This window comes from Piliocolobus tephrosceles, chromosome 3 (genome assembly GCF_002776525.5).
Source record: "Piliocolobus tephrosceles isolate RC106 chromosome 3, ASM277652v3, whole genome shotgun sequence".
Taxonomy (NCBI): Eukaryota; Metazoa; Chordata; class Mammalia; order Primates; family Cercopithecidae; genus Piliocolobus; species Piliocolobus tephrosceles.
Window position 1 is genome coordinate 109,092,755 of NC_045436.1, and position 19,307 is coordinate 109,112,061.

Here is a 19,307-nt window from a genome sequence, read left to right on the forward strand (position 1 = left end):
CATGTGAATAAATGGCCACCACAATAAATGTGCAGCTGCCAGTTGCAAGCAGGTGCCCAGCATTGCCCTACAATCTACTATGTTATCTTTTTCTTCGATTCACTCTTATTTTCCACTATGGCTTTTTCCACTTTCTCCTCTCTCCTTAATCTTATATCATCCTTTCTCAAAGCAGATAAACTTAACTCTTATACCCAAAAGAAGGAAGTTGTCACAATAGATTTCCCTCAGTCAAATGCTGTATACAAGCTTATTCACATTCATATCAACGTTTTACTTCTTCCATTGTGTAAAGGAAGAGATTTACCTCCTCCCATACCTTCACCTCACAGGTTCAATCTCCTTCTGTCTTCTCAAGGTTTCTCATTTTAATTATTCCCTCTCTTTCTTGTTGCTAATTTATCTCTCCCTCCCCACCCCAGCTCCTTTCCCATTTTAAAAATAAGCAAATGATCCCAAAACCCACCTTCACCTCCACAGGCAACTTTAGCTATAGGCTTTCCTGCCCCTTACAGCAAAGCTCTTAGAAAGAGCTATCTACAATCACTATCTCCATTTCCTTACCTTCCACTTTCTGCCCAACATTTTCTAGTCTGTTTTCACTCACTGCTCCACTATTTTCACCAAAGTCAATTATGACATCTTTGCCATTATGCCCAATAGACATTTTTTCTGTCCTCATACTGCTTGACATTTAGCAGCATTTCACCCTGTGACCACTCCCTTCTCTTCGAAATTCTCTCTCTTAGCTTTTGTCACATTACTTTGCACTGAGGTTGGTCAGTTGGTTGGTTGGTTGGTTTTCCATTAGCTGTTTCTTCTCAGTTCTCTTTGCTAGCTCCTTTTCTCCTTACCTCGCTTTTAAAAGTTGGCGAGTCTCAGGGTTCTCTCCTAGACCCTTTGCTGACTCTACACTTTTGTTACTTGGAACTTTCACCCACACTCATTGCTTTACTTACTGCCTTACATGCATATGGTTCCTCTATCTATATAATTAACCAGGTCACTCTTCCAATCACATATCTTACTGCCTAGCAGATGCCATTTGGATGTATAACATGTATAAATGAAATTTTTCTTCTTTTTGTGCCTCCTAATCTTGTTCCTCCTCCAGTGTTCCCTCTTTCTTTTTTTTTTTTTTTTTTTGAGACGGAGTCTCGCTCTGTCTCCCAGGCTGGAGTGCAGTGGCGGGATCTCAGCTCACTGCAAGCTCCGCCTCCCGGGTTTAGGCCATTCTCCTGCCTCAGCCTCCCGAGTAGCTGGGACTACAGGCGCCCGCCACCTCGCCGGGCTAGTTTTTTGTATTTTTTAGTAGAGACGGGATTTCACTGTGTTAGCCAGGAAGGTCTCGATCTCTTGACCTCGTGATCCGCCCGTCTCGGCCTCCCAAAGTGCTGGGATTACAGGCTTGAGCCACCGCGCCCGGCAGTGTTCCCTCTTTCAACACACAGGTTCCTCTCCTCTTCGTTGTTCATGTGAGAAACATGGAAGACGGTCTTGAACCTTACCTCTCTGTCACCCCAGAAATGTAAGGCCTATTATTTCCATCTCTCAAGTACTTCTCTTGAAGGCTTAAATTTCTCTCCAACCTAATTGACATTGCTTCCTTACCTAAGCCAAAGTTTGGCACCTAAACTCCAAGAATATCAACTTTTCTAGTTTCCCTATACTCTTCTGGCCCCTTTCCATTCCACTCTTCACAATGTAGTTAGTGTTTGTTTAAAATCACGGATCTCAGTAGGCCTCTTTTAAAAACCTTCATTGGCTCCCCATTACCCTTAGGATAAAATACAATTTTGTTTTGTCTTTTTGACATGGCTTACAAAACATTCCACATCCTGACCTTCACCTGATACCCTCTACTGCACAGGTTACATGTTCCAGCCACACTAGACTCTTTTCAATTTTGAAAGGAGCCTCTACTTCTTTTGCTGCTGGTTCTCAAACATACTGTTCCCTCTGCCTAGGACATTCTTTCACAGTACACACTTTTTCCATTTACCTATTAGCGCCCTATTATAGATCTAAGTATAGAGATCGAGATATAGTAGTCTTATATGTTCCCAGAGCACTTTCTAATGCCCTTATCATTTGTTGCAATATCTTGATTATTGTAAAGTATTTGACAAATGTCTGTACTGCTTATTAGAATCTATGCATATAAAGGCAAAGACTATGTTAACCCTCTTCACCACTCTATATCTTCAGCATCTAACATAGTGCCTGGAACATAATGATCCCTCAAAAGTATTTGCTGAATAAAACACTTTTTCTATATATTTCAGTCATTCATTTTGGAAACAAGGTGAAAGGCACTACAATCCGTATGAAGAATTTATCAAGATAAACAACCTAAATTTTAGCACCTACATTTTAGAAAGGCACTTAGCAAAACCAATGTAATAATAGCACAAGTCAGAATTCTTTTTGATAAAGAGATATTTTGAAGCACTATGCAAATTCAGATGAGTGAAAAATTACTTCCAATTGGAAGCTGTCATGCAAAATTTGATGACATGGCCTTTGTGCTGAATATGAAGTACTGAGATGGGGAGCTGGGGCTCTGAATAAATGTCCATGTGACTGAATCTCATGTGCTAAAGTTTCAAGGTGAGAAAACGAGAGGTATGTTCAGGGAAGGATGATAAGGGAAATTTATTTAGAGTGCAGGATATATGCAAGAGGGCAGAAAAATGGAAGGGCAAGTTAGAAGTAGACCAGGCTGTGGTCTGCCTATTTAAGAAGCTTTAACCATACTCTCCAAGCAAAAGAGAGCCAAAAGAAGTGTTTGCAAATAAGTGATCATCAGAACTATAGTTTTAAAGATTATTCTGACAGCAGTAAATGACTGGAGGGGAGGTAGGAAGACATCTTAGGTGAGGAGACAGAAAAAAAGGGGAGGTTGAAATTGGGAGTAGCTGCAGTGGAGATGTACTTAAGAAACTTTTGGGGAAAGAATTTTACAGCCAGAGACTGATTTCAAGTTTACTGCACATTTTTTACCCTGAAGCAAAAGTCAGAAGATTTTCGTTTTACATCAAGTTTTACCTGCTCAAAATAAGAAATACAATGGCATGATTGGTTTTTAATGAAGTCTTCCTGGTACATAATAAACTCAAATAATGAGGCTCTGACTTGAGGATAAAAAAGAAATTCAGATAAAATCTCAGGAGAAAATAAAAGGAGACATCGTTAAAACCTGAGATGAGGTGGAAATAGGCTGGCTCTCTGAGGAATATATTTAGTTCTTCTAAAATACATGATGATCTCTGTAGAATTTCTAAGAGCTTGATCTATTTTAAACCAACTCTTCTTTCTAGCTTCTGAGTACAATATCAAAGCTCATCAGGTACTCATAATACAACTCCAGTCACAACTAAGCAGATACAGAAAGGGAAAAAAAATCACTAGACTTTCTAAGAGAAGCATTAAAGGATGTGGTGCCAATTCCATTAAGAGCTAATTCAACTCATACTCAGCTCTACTTCTCTGGGATATCAAATATTCTTTGGCTGCAGATTCATTAATCACAATAAAAATGTTTTGATCCATCTTTCCTACTCACTGTCACTTACTGAAGCAAAACTAAAACTTCTTTACCTCAGTAATCAGTAATGTAAATTACTTCAGTAATGTAAAGTCACCAGAGAGTCAGGAACTGTGCTAGGCTTTGAGAGTGCAACCAAAAACTAACACCTGATTCTTTAAATCTTCAAGGATATTATCATTTAGGGAAGACAGAAAGAGGACATGAACTGGTAGTTGGCTGAATGAAGGAAAGGAAGGAGATGAACTAAGCAAATTGGAGATATAAAATGTATAAAGTGAGAAAAATAAAAATGTACAAGAACTGAGATAACGTATATGTATGTATACAGTGTACAGCTGGATATCCAATCTTTTGGCTTCCCTGGGCCACATTGGAAGAATTATCTTGGGCCACACATAAAATACACTAACAATGGCTGATGAGCTAAAAAAAAAAAATCGCAAAAAAATACTCTTTTAAGAAAGCTCATCAATGTGTATTGGACTGCATTTAAAGCCGTGCTGGGCTGCATGTGGCACATGGGCTATGAGTTTGACAAGCTTGGTGTACAGAGTGGAAAATAGATGAGAAAAAATTTGATTCCATGTGTGAAGGACATACCACAGAATCCAAGAATGATGTGTTTTAAGAAATCAATAGGAAATAATTTTGTATGCTGGAAAACAATGAGTTAGTACTGGATGGCCTCTGAGGGCACATCTAGTTTCAAAATTAGTGATAATATTCTAACTTAAACTTTCTTTTTTTTTTTTTTTTTTTTTTTTTTTTGAGACGGAGTCTCGCTCTGCCGCCCAGGCTGGAGTGCAGTGGCCGGATCTCAGCTCACTGCAAGCTCTGCCTCCCGGGTTCACGCCATTCTCCTGCCTCAGCCTCCCGAGTAGCTGGGACTACAGGCGCCCGCCACGTCGTCCGGCTAGTTTTTTGTATTTTTAGTAGAGACGGGGTTTCACCATGTTAGCCAGGATGGTCTCGATCTCCTAACCTGGTGATCCGCCCGTCTCGGCCTCCCAAAGTGCTGGGATTACAGGCTTGAGCCACCGCGCCCGGCCTAACTTAAACTTTCAACAAGTGTTCAGATTTAGCCTACAGGAAATCACTCAGAAGAGAGGAAAATAGTGGAATTTTGTCATATCATGCATTTTGCTGGAAGAAAGCACAGAATTTTACTAAACTGATTCACGACCACAAGTCTCAACATACTTTGCAATAGTAACATACTGTCTTAGTGGTTTATTTTTTTTTAAGTCTATTTCACATCTGTTTTCCTATTCAAAATGGTCATCTTCCTTCTCTTTTATTCCTCATTCCTTTCAGGATCACTCCGTCCCCACCCCTACCTAACCACCCAATGCAACTCTATCTACACTTTTTCTTAGGTATTAATCTAGTCCTTTGTTATGATGAATATAATATTCCTATCAAATGCAACCTATGTCATCCAATTCTCCGGATGTCATCCTCTCTCACCTTCTCAAAGATTTCATCCTGCTGTCAGTCACGTTCTCCCTAGCTTTATCCACTTCTCCCACTCTAGGTCACCGCAACAGCATACAAGCACATCCTAGAATCTCATGTCTTTAAAAGAAGTGAACTACTTTGACCCCATGTTTTGTTTCAATTACTGTCATTCTTATTTTTGCCTTATTAAAAAACTTATTGAAAGAGTAGTCTGTATTTATCATCACCACTTTCTCATCTCCCTCTTCTCTTCTAAGCTTTCTCCAACAAAAATTTTTCCCCACAACCTGACTAAGATTGTTTTTTCCAGGTTGCCAATTACTTTGTAGTTTTCAAATCATAGGGATGTGCCTCTACTTTTAATGTACTTGACCTTTCCGTGGCATTAAGCACAGCTTGCTGGTCATTCATAAAATACCTTCTTCTCTTAGCTTCCATAATACCACACTCATATTGCACTCATACTACCTGTTCTTATTAGCGTAACTTGTTAATTCCACCACCTTGGCTAAACTTCTACATGTTTGGATGTTCCAGAGCTTAAATCCTGGGCCCACACTTCTTCTAATTTATAAACTCTCCCCTTTGCCTCACACTACACATGTAATCCATTAGCTGGTTTACCTTTCTCAACATATACACACACACACACACACACACACACACACACACACACACATATATATATTCCACTCACTGCTTTCCATTTTTACTAATTTCATCTCAATACACTCAGTCATTTTTTGCCTGAACAACTATAATAGCCTCCTAAACAGCTTCTTTACTTTCCCTTTTGCTTCCTTCCTTAATCCAGACTCCACACAGTAGCCAGAGAATTTCATTTAAAAATGCATATCAGATTATGTTTCTCTCCTCATTGATTTCCACAGCAGTTAGAATAAAATCCAAAAGCATTCCCTTGGTTTATGAAGCCCTACATTTCTTCTCACCCTGGCTGGTTTTCTGGTCTTATCTCTTACTTCATGCTACCTCAATCCCACTCTACCTGATGGCCATGTTGGTTTCTTTCTCTTCCCAGAATCTATTATGCTTGGTCATATTTTCTTGGCCTAGAATGACATCCTTCCTTCCCTGTTTGAATAGTTTAGGGCATATACTAAACTCCCAGGCCAGAGTAACCAAGTTAATCTTCATTACATCTTATTATGTGGTCCGCTGCATCATACTAGTCACATATTGGTTAAATTCATTTGTTGGAATGCAGACTCTATATGGTAAAGATATCGTCTGCCTAGTGATCACTACTATATGGTTGGAATCATAACAGCACCCGGAACCTACCAGGTGCTCAGTAAAGATTTAATGATGAAAAAAATGCAAGTTTCATAATGCAAATATATACAATTATGAAAACAATTTTTATAATAATCATTTGATAGTCTTTAAAAGGCTACACAAAATTTAAAATATAATTTTATAATTATAGATACAATTATAACAACAAAGTTTTATAAAATTAATCATTTGATATTTTTTAAAAGTCTACACAAAGGAATTTAAAATCAGAGAATGTTGTTGAAACTGAACACCAACTGTACCTACATTTATTTCTAATAGGCTTCTCTGAGTCCACTGATACCCATAAGAAAGCACTTAGTGCCTCAAGGAAACTATAGAAAGTAGTCAGAAGGAACCTCAGGCCAGCTATAGTCTGAGAGTGTTTTCTATTGTGATTGGCCATTCTGTTATAAAAATCTTGATGAATGGCTTATTATCATCATTTCTGCTCCCAAGCACTCTCCCAGCATCACACCACTATAGTAACTATGTCCCATCTCCTCAGAATGCAGCACACTGGCATAATGAACATAAAGTCTCAAGTAATCTGTGAATTCATAGCTGAAATATACTGAATATGTATACACTTCCCAGCTTTTACCTATTACATTTTTTTTCCCAACTGTCTTCTTCATTTTCTTTTTCCAAACTTTTCAAGGATTTGACATGAACAGACCACAGGTTGCTGTATTATAGGACACAGACACACACACGTGATATGCATACACACACCGCAATCCCATAGAGATGCAAAAATAAGTGCAAGGATACAGTTCAAAGCCATCATTCAGACATGCAAGAACACAACATATACACCTTACAGATGGAAGATATATACAACTAGATTATGGAATTAATTACCTTCCAGGATCTAATACTGACAGTTTCAAAAAGAACTGCTTTACATGGAGCTAACTGAAATAAACGGGAAATGGAAATACTAGTCATAAATAGGAAGATAATTTTTGAATAAGACTATCTTATAAAAATTACTTGGATACATTTCAGCCTATGGGTAGGAGCTTCTGGACAGTTATTACAAAAATCTGTATCTGCACTCAGTTCAGCTAGTAGGGCCACAGCTGACTTTATCTTCTTATAAAGACTCAGTTTCAGGTGTAGGGCCCTAGAACATAGTACAAGAAGATACTCTTTCCTTCATCTATAAATACTTAGAAAATAAGACTATTTTCTACATTCTGGCTGTTAAGAAGGGCTTTATTTTAAAAGTCTTTCTCCAGAATATATGCTTGGATGACCAGCCAGTCACATAGTAAGTGAAATTAAATTTTCCAAAAAACATGGTATGACATCTAAGAAACAATGTGGCAGTGGAATTACAGTGGCTAATTTGGAACCAAACATGTTACTTATTGAGATAGAAAAGCTCCTTCACATATTAACTTAGAAGGACATTAACTGTTGTCATTGTAGAAAATAAATTTATTTACCAGCAGCAGTTTAATTTTCAAATGCAAAAACAGATAAGATGGGTATTATTTTTAGGAAAGTTCAGACACAACTAAGGGTAATGCTAGCCAAATAATCTGAACAGTAAATATACTGATATCTCAGAATGTATTTATTAATAAAAATGAAAAGTTATTATAAATAGATACTATTATCACTTGCCCAAATGATGTGGCTGACAAATATATTGATTCCAATAACCAAGAGTAGATAATTACAGCTACCTACTGTGTTTCAACAGTAAGTACTTTAAAAGTAAACTTATTTAGTAGACTTTAAAAGTAAACTTATTTAATTTAAACTTATTCAACAGTAAGTACTTTAAAAGTAAAACTTATTTAAAAGTAAACTTATTTAATAGTACATAACACAAATATGTACTGTGTGACCATATTAATTTTGCCAGGATTTCACTAATGTTTCTATTTTTCTGATTGTTTATTTGTTTGTTTTGAGATAGAGTCTCGTCTGTCACATAGGCTAGAGTGCAGTGCCATGATCTTGACTCACTGCAACCTCCGCCTCCCGGGTTCAAGCAATTCTCCTGCCTCAGCCTCCTGAGTAGCTGGGACTACAGGCTCGTGCCACCACGCCCAGTTAATTTTTATATTTTTAGTAGAGACAGGGTTTTGCCATGTTGGCCAGGCTGGTCTCAAACTCTTGACCTCAGGTGATCCATCCCTCTCAGCCTCCCAAAGTGCTGGGATTACAGGTGTGAGCCACCACTCACAGCCTCTGATTCTTTTTTTGCCTCACCCTCCTAAAACTTCCCCTGTTCCACATCCATTCAGAACATCTACTGTCATGTAAATACTCCAATATATAACTGTCAGCACATTTGTTAAAAAAGATTGTTGATTATTCTCAGAATTTCAAATGTCTTTGTAAATGGTTTTCTCTCAGAGTTTATCAGTGTTAGTATCCCTGATTTCCATGATAGAATATTGAGACAGAGGAGACGATGGCAGCAACACCACTGCAATGGCTGCCAGTGAGTCTGTGACAACATTAGGACCAAAGGTTTAAAATGTGACTCTAGACGCATGCTTATCAATAACTAAATGCATTAATAGTGATAGATTAGGTTTCCACTTATGATATCATGTATAATGTACCATACTTAATTTTCCCCTTTCCTTTTACTATTTAGTTTTACGAGCCAATTATTGGACTTTGAGGATTTTTGTAAAGGGCTGACAATAAAAATTGATTGCAGAGTACTTTTAGAGCCTTTGCTAATAACTGCCCTAAAGAGCAAAACAGTTATACTCTCATGTTCTTTCATAATGTTTCCCAGTAGATTACGTATTCCAGGAAAAGCATACATGTAGCATAAAACTGATTCCGAGTTTTTAATGTAGTTCAGGAATATTGTTTCTTCACGTGGACACAGGGAGGGGAACATCACACACCGGGGCCTGTCGGGGTATTGGGGGCAAGGGGAGTGACAGCATTAGGACAAATGCCTAATGCATGTGAGGCTGAAAACCTAGATGATGGGTTGATAGGTGCAGCAAACCACCATGGCACATGTATACCTATGTAACAAACCTGCACGTTCTGCACATGTATCCCAGAACTTAAAGTAAAATTTACAAAAAGGAGTATTGTTTCTTACACAAGTTAAAGAACCAGTAATCACCTTGAAGCACTATTACAATGGAAGCTACCAGAAACAATGTGACTATTGGCAATCATCCCAATTAACCTAAAACATGTGTATTTAATTATTGATACACAGAGGGAAATCTAGTTGTTCATTTAAAACAGACTAAAAATATAAGTAATTAGAAATAAAAGTAAAACTCCCACTGATTTCTGAAAGATTGACCTGCATAATTATTCAAGAGTGAAGAATAATTTTATGTTTATAAAATATTTGCATACTATTATAAGTTTATATAATTTATTGACAATTATAATATACATGATTACATAACTAATTTGTTCCTCCATATGTTAATCAATTCTAATTAGTAGTTTTTTAAGGCTAATGTACTTTTTGTGTAGGTATGTGGATACTAACAAATAAAAATGTACTAAATCCTTTGATTTGATCAGGAAAAAAGTAAGACAATCTTTTTGAAAAACCAACATTCAACAAATACCCAAGTATAGATCTAGGTTTTAGAAAACCAAGTTTCAATTCTAATTCTTCCGTTTATTTGTTTGTCTTACTTTCTCTATTGAAGAACAGTGATAATACATTACAGTTTTCTACAAGTCATAAACAGTGAAGTTAACTGTGAGAAATGAACCGCATTAAACAAAGACCAGGTTTTCTGCTTTTTCTTCTAAGTCATGTTGCTCTCTTCAATCCATGAGGTCTGGACCCAAGACATCAGAGAACTGCCAGCTTCCAATCACTGTTCCGGAGTTTGATCTAAAACCAATTCACCTGATCTATATACTTCATTCCAACCAGCTTCTGACATTTGTGTCACTGGTGAAGTTTGTCATTCTTCCATTTTCAGTCTAACATTTTGCTATCCTGCCCCATATTCTACCCTACTTTCTTAGCTATGTTGTTGACTGTTGCTTCTGGCTTGAGGATGTATTTTTCGTCTGTGTATATTGCTTTACCTTTCTCTAAGTAATGCATTTAGCTCAACCTCCTGTGGGTGGCACTCCTGCCTGAGTCTCCCCAGACAGACAGCAAGATCCAATCACTGCTTCTCTTCTGTCTGCCAATGGTGCCCTGCAGGATCAACTTCACCCACAGGTGAAGGCTGTAATGTGGTGTGATTTGAAGGGCATCAGGCCTGCCAGCCAAAACTCCCCTGGCAGTCTACCTGAAATTCCAGCCAAAGATCATTAGTGTTGCTTCTTAAAATAACTTTGTTATTTTTAATCTGAATACTTTCAGCCCCATTCCTACCTTTTCCTACTGAAATGATTGTTTATTTTTACATGATTACTGAAAGCTCAAAGTTTCTTAAGATTTCAACAATACTGATAGCAGAACAGTGCTTGGTAAGCAGGATTTTTGTGTTTCTTGTAATCTGTTTATATCCCCTTGACTCTACTTTAGTATTTAAGAGAAAAAAAAAAGTATTTTAAAAAGTTGGCCTTCTCACTAAGGGCAAGGGATTGTACAAGAACAGGGGGATGGTAATAGAAGTGATGGCAACTGTAACCAAAATGAGAAAAATCCAAGCAGACACATATGGGAAAGTATCAAGACAATCCCACCAGATGATTCTGCTGCCTAAAACCTGGGATGTTGGGAATTGCTGTGGTGGTGGTTGTTGTTGTCGTTGCTGTTTTGTTGTAGTGATTAGAAAGCCTTTTATTTACTCAAAGAGCAGGGATATCCGGCTGCCAATGTTCCTCTCCCCATGCCCTTTTACACAGGTGTGTAAATGGGAACATTTTATTGCAAAAGGATTTCCAGAGTTCTCAAGGATAGAACCAAGGGCTTGCCTGGGGCCAAGGTAACCCCATACCAATCTCCCTATTGGTCAGTCACAATCGCCCCAGCCCACAGTGGCCTTGGGTGTTAGTCTTGGGCACTGACTTTCACAGTGGCTCTGCACTTCCCCATCATCTCCTTGGGTATCAGGCCTAGGCAGGGCATCTGTCCTTCCACTTTGCAGATACAATCCTGCAGGCAGTACTTTCCAGGGCCAAAGTGGGCTGGGTAAGACAGCTGCTTTTCTCCTTCTCTTTCTTGGGGGTTTCCTCATTCTTCCCCAAGATTTTTTGATGTACTCGATAACCTCCTTATTGTTCTGGGTCTCCACATCCAATAGGACTTGCTCCCCAGAATCTAAGTATTGGTGGACGTGGAGACAGGAGGGGTGATGGCATCCTGTCCTTAAACATCATGATCTGCATTCATGGGATTTTGTATTGAATCTGAGATACTTTGAAAACACAGATTTCCTGGTGCCCTCACCCAGCTCCCAGCTCCCCATGTGTTTTGTAATTCACTGTCATGACCTTCGCCAAGTCTTTGAACACCACTTCCCCCTGGCTCAGGTACTGCAGGGTGCGGCAATGGGGGAGCAGCCCTTCATGGGCATGGGGGCAGTGGCGGTGGTGGGTGGGGGGACATGTGGCCACAGGCCCAGCAGAGAAGAGAAGCCAAAGAGCACCCACCACAGCCTGGAGAGGACCTCACACCGCATGTCCCCTGAATTTTTGTTTTACTGCGGAGGTTTTCTTTATAAATGCCTTCTGAGCAAGGGTGGGTTTTAACAAAATTCAGTCCTTTGTTGTCTAGAAGAAAGAACACATGAATTAATAAATGGATCATCAAAGATACATTTGATTAATTAAGCTACTTACAACAGCACAGCACTTCTTAGAACAAATGAAGACCTATCCATGTTGATTTGGGGTAGGGAGAAATGAGAAGAATACAAGGATGGCCGTGTATGGTGGCTCATGCTTGTAATGCAGCACTTTGGGAGGCTGAGACTGGAGGACTGGTTGAGCCCAGGAGTTCAAGACCAGCCTGGGCAACATAGTGAGACCACCCCTACAATCTCCACTCTAAAGAAATTTTTTAAAATTAGCCAGGAGTAGTGGCACACACTGTAATCTCAGCTACTTGGGAGGCTGAGGTGGGAGGATCACTTGAGTCTGGACAGTTAAGGCTGTAGAGAATGGTGATTATGCCACTGCACTCTAGCCTGAATGACAGAGTGAGATCCATCTCAAAAAAACAGTTGGGGGGGAGGGGCAGGCAGGACTACTTCTCTCCATCTCCCACTGTGAGGAAGCATATTGACCCTGAGCAGGGCTGAAGCATCCACAACCAGGGCCAAAGGACAGTTTCTAAAAGGGCTCATGGCCCATGTTCTGTTTGTCTCCAAAACTAAGAACTTTAGCCAACAACTACTAGGCTACAATCACATTATTTTCTATGTGCATTTGGTCTTTTTTTTTTTTTCCTTGAAAAAGAGAAGAAAAATAGAAGAGCTAATGGAATAAAATCTAGCAGTCTTTCAAGAATAGGAAAATATCTTACATCCCTTATAGTCACATTGTAAGAAACTTCCAGCCATTTCAGAATCGTGACACTCTATCATAAGCTGCTCAGTTTCACAGCTCAACTGGTGACCTTGCTATAAGGTTTGTATATATAATATATACAAACACAATTTTCATTTAAAATGACTTTCAATTTAGTTTAGCACATTTACTAGAATTTATTAGTGCCACTTAAGGATATAGGGGACATCTCAGTGAGTAATTGTACTATGGAATTTGCAGATATGAGTAAAAATTCGGATGGGGGGGCGGGGAAGGTACTCTAACAGTCAAATGTGTTAACTTCTGCTCTCTGGAGTGTGGCAGAATCATCAATCAGGTTTACAGCTTAAATTTCATGTTTTATTTTACAGATGAGAAAACTGAGATTCAATGAGGCTAGACATATAGACAGTACCCTGCACATGGTATGTGGTTTAAAATATCAGTTGAGTGAAGGGAATTTTATCTAAGGCCAGAGAGTGTGGCAGAACCAGTGATGGAAGCCAGGAGGACTCCTGATTTCTGGTAAGTTGTTTCTTCAGTACTCATTCTAACATTTTCTCCAGCCATATTCAGCAACACAGTAAGACATAATCCGAGTCATGTAGGTCCACAATCCAATACATGAAGAGAGGAGGGAAAACAAAAATAAAGGCAAAAAAGAATATACTGCCAATCACAAACATATGACTGTGTACTTCTAGTTAAGGGATCTGTAGTGCCAGTTCTTTTAAGAAGCATAACAGAATGTCCTTGCCTGATGCTCCATAGGCACAAGATCCTTGCAAACAGAAAGTTGTTTTTACCTTCCGCCAAATGGGATCAGAAGAAGTGTTTTAGCCACTTTAGTCCAAATGCCCTTCCCCACCCCTGCCACACACACATACAAAGATATTCAAGTATATCCAAGTGTACCTAAAACCCCTCTCCTCTAAAAATTAAACAAAAATATAGTCTACTATAACCATCCAGGTATCTCAGCAAATAGCCTGCAGCACTGCTTTTATTTTACAGCATTAAGTATTTTATCTAAACACAGTAGTTACTTGAGACAAAGGACTGGATTCAATGAATCTTTTATTAACAGTCCCTTGTTTAAAAAAAAAATAAAATAAAATAATGAAACTACAGATCTGCTGAAAGGATGGAGTCATTTCCTACCAAACCTATGTTCCAAATGTAATTTCATCTGCTTGATACTTGGACATTTTAGGTCTGAAAAAGCACAGGGTGAAAGATGGCAAAGAACAGGAAAATTTTCATTTAGAAGTGCAACAGCTCACTTAGAACAGAGCTTTAGAAAGCAGAATCCAAAACCACTGTGACTAATACATTTCCCAGATTTATTAGGTAGAAAGGTGCACAGGCAAAAGAGAGACAAGAAGCAAACAGACCTGGCTCTTCCACCAGCAATTCAGGATTCTAGTGCACGGCCCTAAGATAATTTTCATAGCTGGGTAAGAACAATAGGTTGTAAATGTATAACTCATTGGCAAAACAATACTTTCTGAAAATAGTATTTTCTGCTGAGATGTCAACAACAACAAAAATGGATATAAGGGTTACGCCAACTGTTTCTCAGGATAGGGTGCACCTGTTTTAAAAAGAAAAAAGTCTAAAGAATTTGTTCTCCTATTTCACATGTCTTGACCTTTTCAATCATTAACTTCACAATGCTGATAAGTTACAAACCAAGTTTAAATGAATCTATTTTGAAAGTGCATTGGACATTTGCTTATCCAGACCAAATGAAGTCCTTTTCAAAAAAAAAAAAAAAAAGCCTAAAATTTAGGTTATTTTGCACACATACAACTGAAAAGCCCATGTGGAGAGGGCTGAATACTTAATACCAAAATTGTGTAGCTGTTGCCTCAGAAGTAATACTGTTTTGGCAAAAGCTTCATTGAAATATAGCTCGCAATATCACACGATTCACAAATTTACGCTCTGTAATTCAATAGTTTTAGTATATTCACAGAGTTGTACACTCAATTAACATAATCAGTTTTAGAACATTTTAGCATCCCCCAAAGAAACCTGTACTCCAGTTATCATCTCACAAAACACCCAAACTCCCACCCCCAGCCCCAGGCAACCACAAATTTACATTCCATCTCTACATATTTGCCTATTCTGAACATTTTATATAAATAGAATCATGTAACATGTTTTTTTGGACTGAATTCTTTCTCTTAATATAATATTTTATCAACTTGTAGCATGTATCAGTACTTCATACCTATTACTGGTTGAAAATGTCCCGTTATATAAATATACCACATTTTGTTTATCCATTCATCAGTTGATAATCATTTGGGCTGATTCCATCTCTTGGCTATTATGAATAATGCTATTGATGTACACATTTTTGCGTGGACATATGTTTTCATTTTTCTTCGATGTATACCTAGGAGTATAACTGATGGATCAAATGATAGCTCCATGTATACATTTTTGAGGAACCACCATGCTGCTTTCCAAACTAGCTGCACTATTTTATATTCCTACCAGCAGTTTGGAAGGGTTCCAAAATTTTCACATCTTGTTAACACTTGTTATTCTCTGACTTTTGATTATAACCAACCAAGTGAATGTGAAGTGGCATCTCATTGTGGTTTTGATTTGGATTTTCCTGATGACTAAAAATATTAAACATCTCTTCATGTGCTTTTTGGCCATTTGTGTATCTTTGTGGAAAAAATGTCCCTTTATATTCTTTAACCATTTTTCAACTGGATTATTTGTCTTTTTATTATTGAATTGTATAAGTTATTTCCATATTCTTGACATGATCTCCCTATCAGATATGTTTTGGAAATAATTTCTGTCATTCTGAGGGTTGTCTTTTCACTTTTTTGATAATATCCTTTGAAGCATAAAGGGTTTTAATTTTGATAGTCTAATTAATGTATTTTTTCTTTTGATGTTCATTCTTTTGGTAATGTATCTAGAAAACCATTGCCAAATCCAAGATCATTAAAATTTATCCTTATGTTTTCTTCTAAGAGTTTTATAGTTTCAGCATTCATATTTAATTATTTGACACACTTCAAGTTGATTTTCATATGGAGTATGAGGTAGTAGTCCAAATTTATTCTTTTTTTCTGGGACTTTCCAGTTGTCTCAGCACCGTTTATTGAACAAACTCTTCTCTCCTCATTGAATGGTCTTGCACCCTCAGTGAAAATCAATTGACCACAGACAGATGGGTTTCTTTCTGGACTCTTGATGCTATTCCATGGATCTATATGCATATTCTTATGCCAATATTGTCTTGATTACTATTGCTTCATAGTAAATTTTGAAATTGGGAAGTGCAACTCCTCCCACTTTGTTCTTATTTTTTAAAATTACTTTGGCTATTTTAAGTCCTTTGAGTTTCCATATGCATTGTAGGATCTACAAAGAAGCCAGCTGGGATTACCATAGGGGTTGTGTTGAATCTATAAATCAGTTTGGGGAATAATGCCATCTTAGCAATATTAAGTCTTCCAATCCATGAATACAGGATATATTTCTGTGTACTTAGATTTTTAATTTATTTCAATAATGTTTTGTAGTTTTCAGAGTATTAGTATCACACTTTTTTTGATAAATTTATTCCTAAGAATTTTATTTCTTTTGAGGTTATTGTAAATGAAATTGTTTATTTCATTTTTGGACTGTTTATTGCAAGTGCAAAAATGTAATTGATTTTTAAATATTGATTTGTATGTCATGCTCTAGCTGAGACTGTTAGTCACAGATTTTTAGTGGATGATTTAGAATCATATATATATATATATATATATAAAACTATGTCACTCAAATAGAGATAGTTTCATTTCTTAATAATCCCTTTTAAAATAATTATTTAAAATGTTTTGGCCTTAAATGAAGCAGTTGCAGGTACTATATTCAGATGTAAGAATTTAGCTATCTGGATTTGTCATCTGGTGAAAATCTAGTTTTCACTAACACAGTCATATGTTGCTTACCGACAGGGATAGATTTTGAGAAATGCATTGTTAGGTGGTTTTGTCATTGAGCAAACATCATAGAGTGCACTTACACAAACCTAGATGGTCTAGCCTCCTACACACTTACACTCTATGGTATAGCCTATTGCTCCCGGGCCACAAACCTGTACATGTTACTCTACTGAATACTGTAGGCAATTGTAACACAATGGTAAGTATTTTTGTATCTAAACATATCTAAACATTAAAAAATTTAGTAAAAATATGCTATTATAATCTTACGGGGCCACCATTGTATATGTGATCCATCATTGTCTGAAATGTTGTTCTAAAGTGCATGATGTATATGATTATCTCTAAGAAAACATTCTCTTTTTCCTTCTTTTTGTTTTCTCTTCTTTAATATAAATTGTTTGGACAATTGTTTCCTTTGACTACTATACTTCTACATAGTAAAGCTCTTACTTTCCTGCTAAAATAAAGATGTTATTACTATTTATTCTGAGAAGATTATATTACCTAACCAATCACAGAACCAATCGTCTTTGATTCCATAAAATGAGACAAGTTTCTCTATAACATGATTTTACATAGCAAAAGTATAGAAAACCGTTAGTCTCATCACTGAGAGTAAGTGGCAATAAGTTTGTAGCAATATAAATAATACAACAGAACATCTGTCTGCAAAACGCAAATTAAATTCTTAATGTAGGTATCCCCCACATCATAAAATGTAAATACTTACCACGTATGGCTACTTTTTCCCTTCTACATAGAAATCTGCTTCCGCAATCACTTTGCTACAGATTGGGTTAAAAAGTAAAAGCTGCCTACGTTTGGCACAAAGCTGATACCAAAGTAATAAAAATTAGTCAAGAATTACAGTGTTCTGGGAACACTATGAAGCTTTTAGCATGTCTCTCTGTTTCTGTCCAAAATCCATGTATCATCCACATATGGTTGCATTCATTAGAATTATGTTTCTAAGGCACTAATTCAATAGTTCAGCTGAAAGGTTGGTGTTTTACCACAGAGGAGACTGAGTTTGGGGACAATCTCTTGATCCCAGGCTGAGACCTCCAGAACTCAGGACATGTTACAATGAGTATGACCATGAAGTTTTTCCACAAAAATATTTTCTCTTTTAAGTGGTTTAATATATCAGGAGACAGAAACACTGACAAAGAAAGAGACTGAGAGACAAAAAGAGACAAAGATGCCACACTTAGAGTACTGTTAAAACTCTTTCACCAGAAGGAGAAGATTAATCTGTAATACAGCTTCAGCTCTGTTCTTAGATATTTTACATTATGTGCTTCTATGAAGGAAATATATGTACTCACAAGGAAGCTTGAAGCAATTAGTCTCCTAGCCTGGCAGGTTGTATTTCATAATTTTAGCAATTATCTACTCCTACATTTTTTTCAAGTCAAGCTTTAACTGTTATAAAAACAGTTATCAAATGTATATTAAAATCTGGCAGAGTTGATAGCCTAAGTTATCATTAATTCATAATAAAGCAAACCACAAGAATGTTTATTTACAAGTGACTTATCTGAACATGCCCCTATAAATGGTATTTAAATCCTGTTGATTTTAATCTCAATGAAGCACTGAAGCAACCATATTAATAAAGAGGAAGGAAAATAAATCTAGAATTGATCCCAGAGCCTTAGCTATTCACCAGGATGATGTAGATTTTAATCTTATATCTGCCCTTCTGTGGCTATATCATACTGGGAAAATTACAAAATCTCTCCTAAGCCTGTTCTCTTATTTATAAACCGGGGATAATAGATGTACCTAGCTTATCAGGTGTTCTAGAGAGTTAAATGAGAAAATGCACATAGAAAAATGTATCACAGTGCTTGGAACATAGTAAGTTCTCAAATGGACTTTGAATTTTGTTCCTGTCCTTAGGCTACTTACCTAAAAATATACACTAAGAATTTACATGCATTACACACATTAATTTTAATTATAATTGAGACCTAATAGGAATATACTATAAATTCCTCATTTATAACATTCATTTATAATGCTTACTATTGATATTAATGAAATACTTTAGATTTAGTATATAAAATATACACATATATTTGTGTGTACATGATTTTTAAACTTCTCTACCTTAGCATTCAGTTTATTGCCTCCTTTACTTCCAAGAAGGCAGTACTCTCTGGATGGAAGATAAAAAGATGACAACCATAGTCCGCATTGAACCATATATCCACATTAATAGCTGTTATTACGTGCAGGCTGTGTCCTTTTCAGAGGTACTAAGCACACAGTAGACGAGATACGACAGTTCCTATGACAATCACCTAGACAGCTTAACACAGTACTTAGAACATAGTAAGAGCTCAAAAAGTGCCAGTGAACAAGAATTACATCTCCTGATGAAAGATAGAAGATAAAGTAGATTAAAATGTTGACTGTTGCAAGAAAAATGTCCCATTAGATATGCTATAAACTAGTATAAGATATTTTACATTGTTTTTGTATGTATTGCTGATAAATATGTATTGATAGAGTGGTACTTATATACAACTTTTAAATAAATATAAAAAATTCAGGTTGTGGGCTCAAAT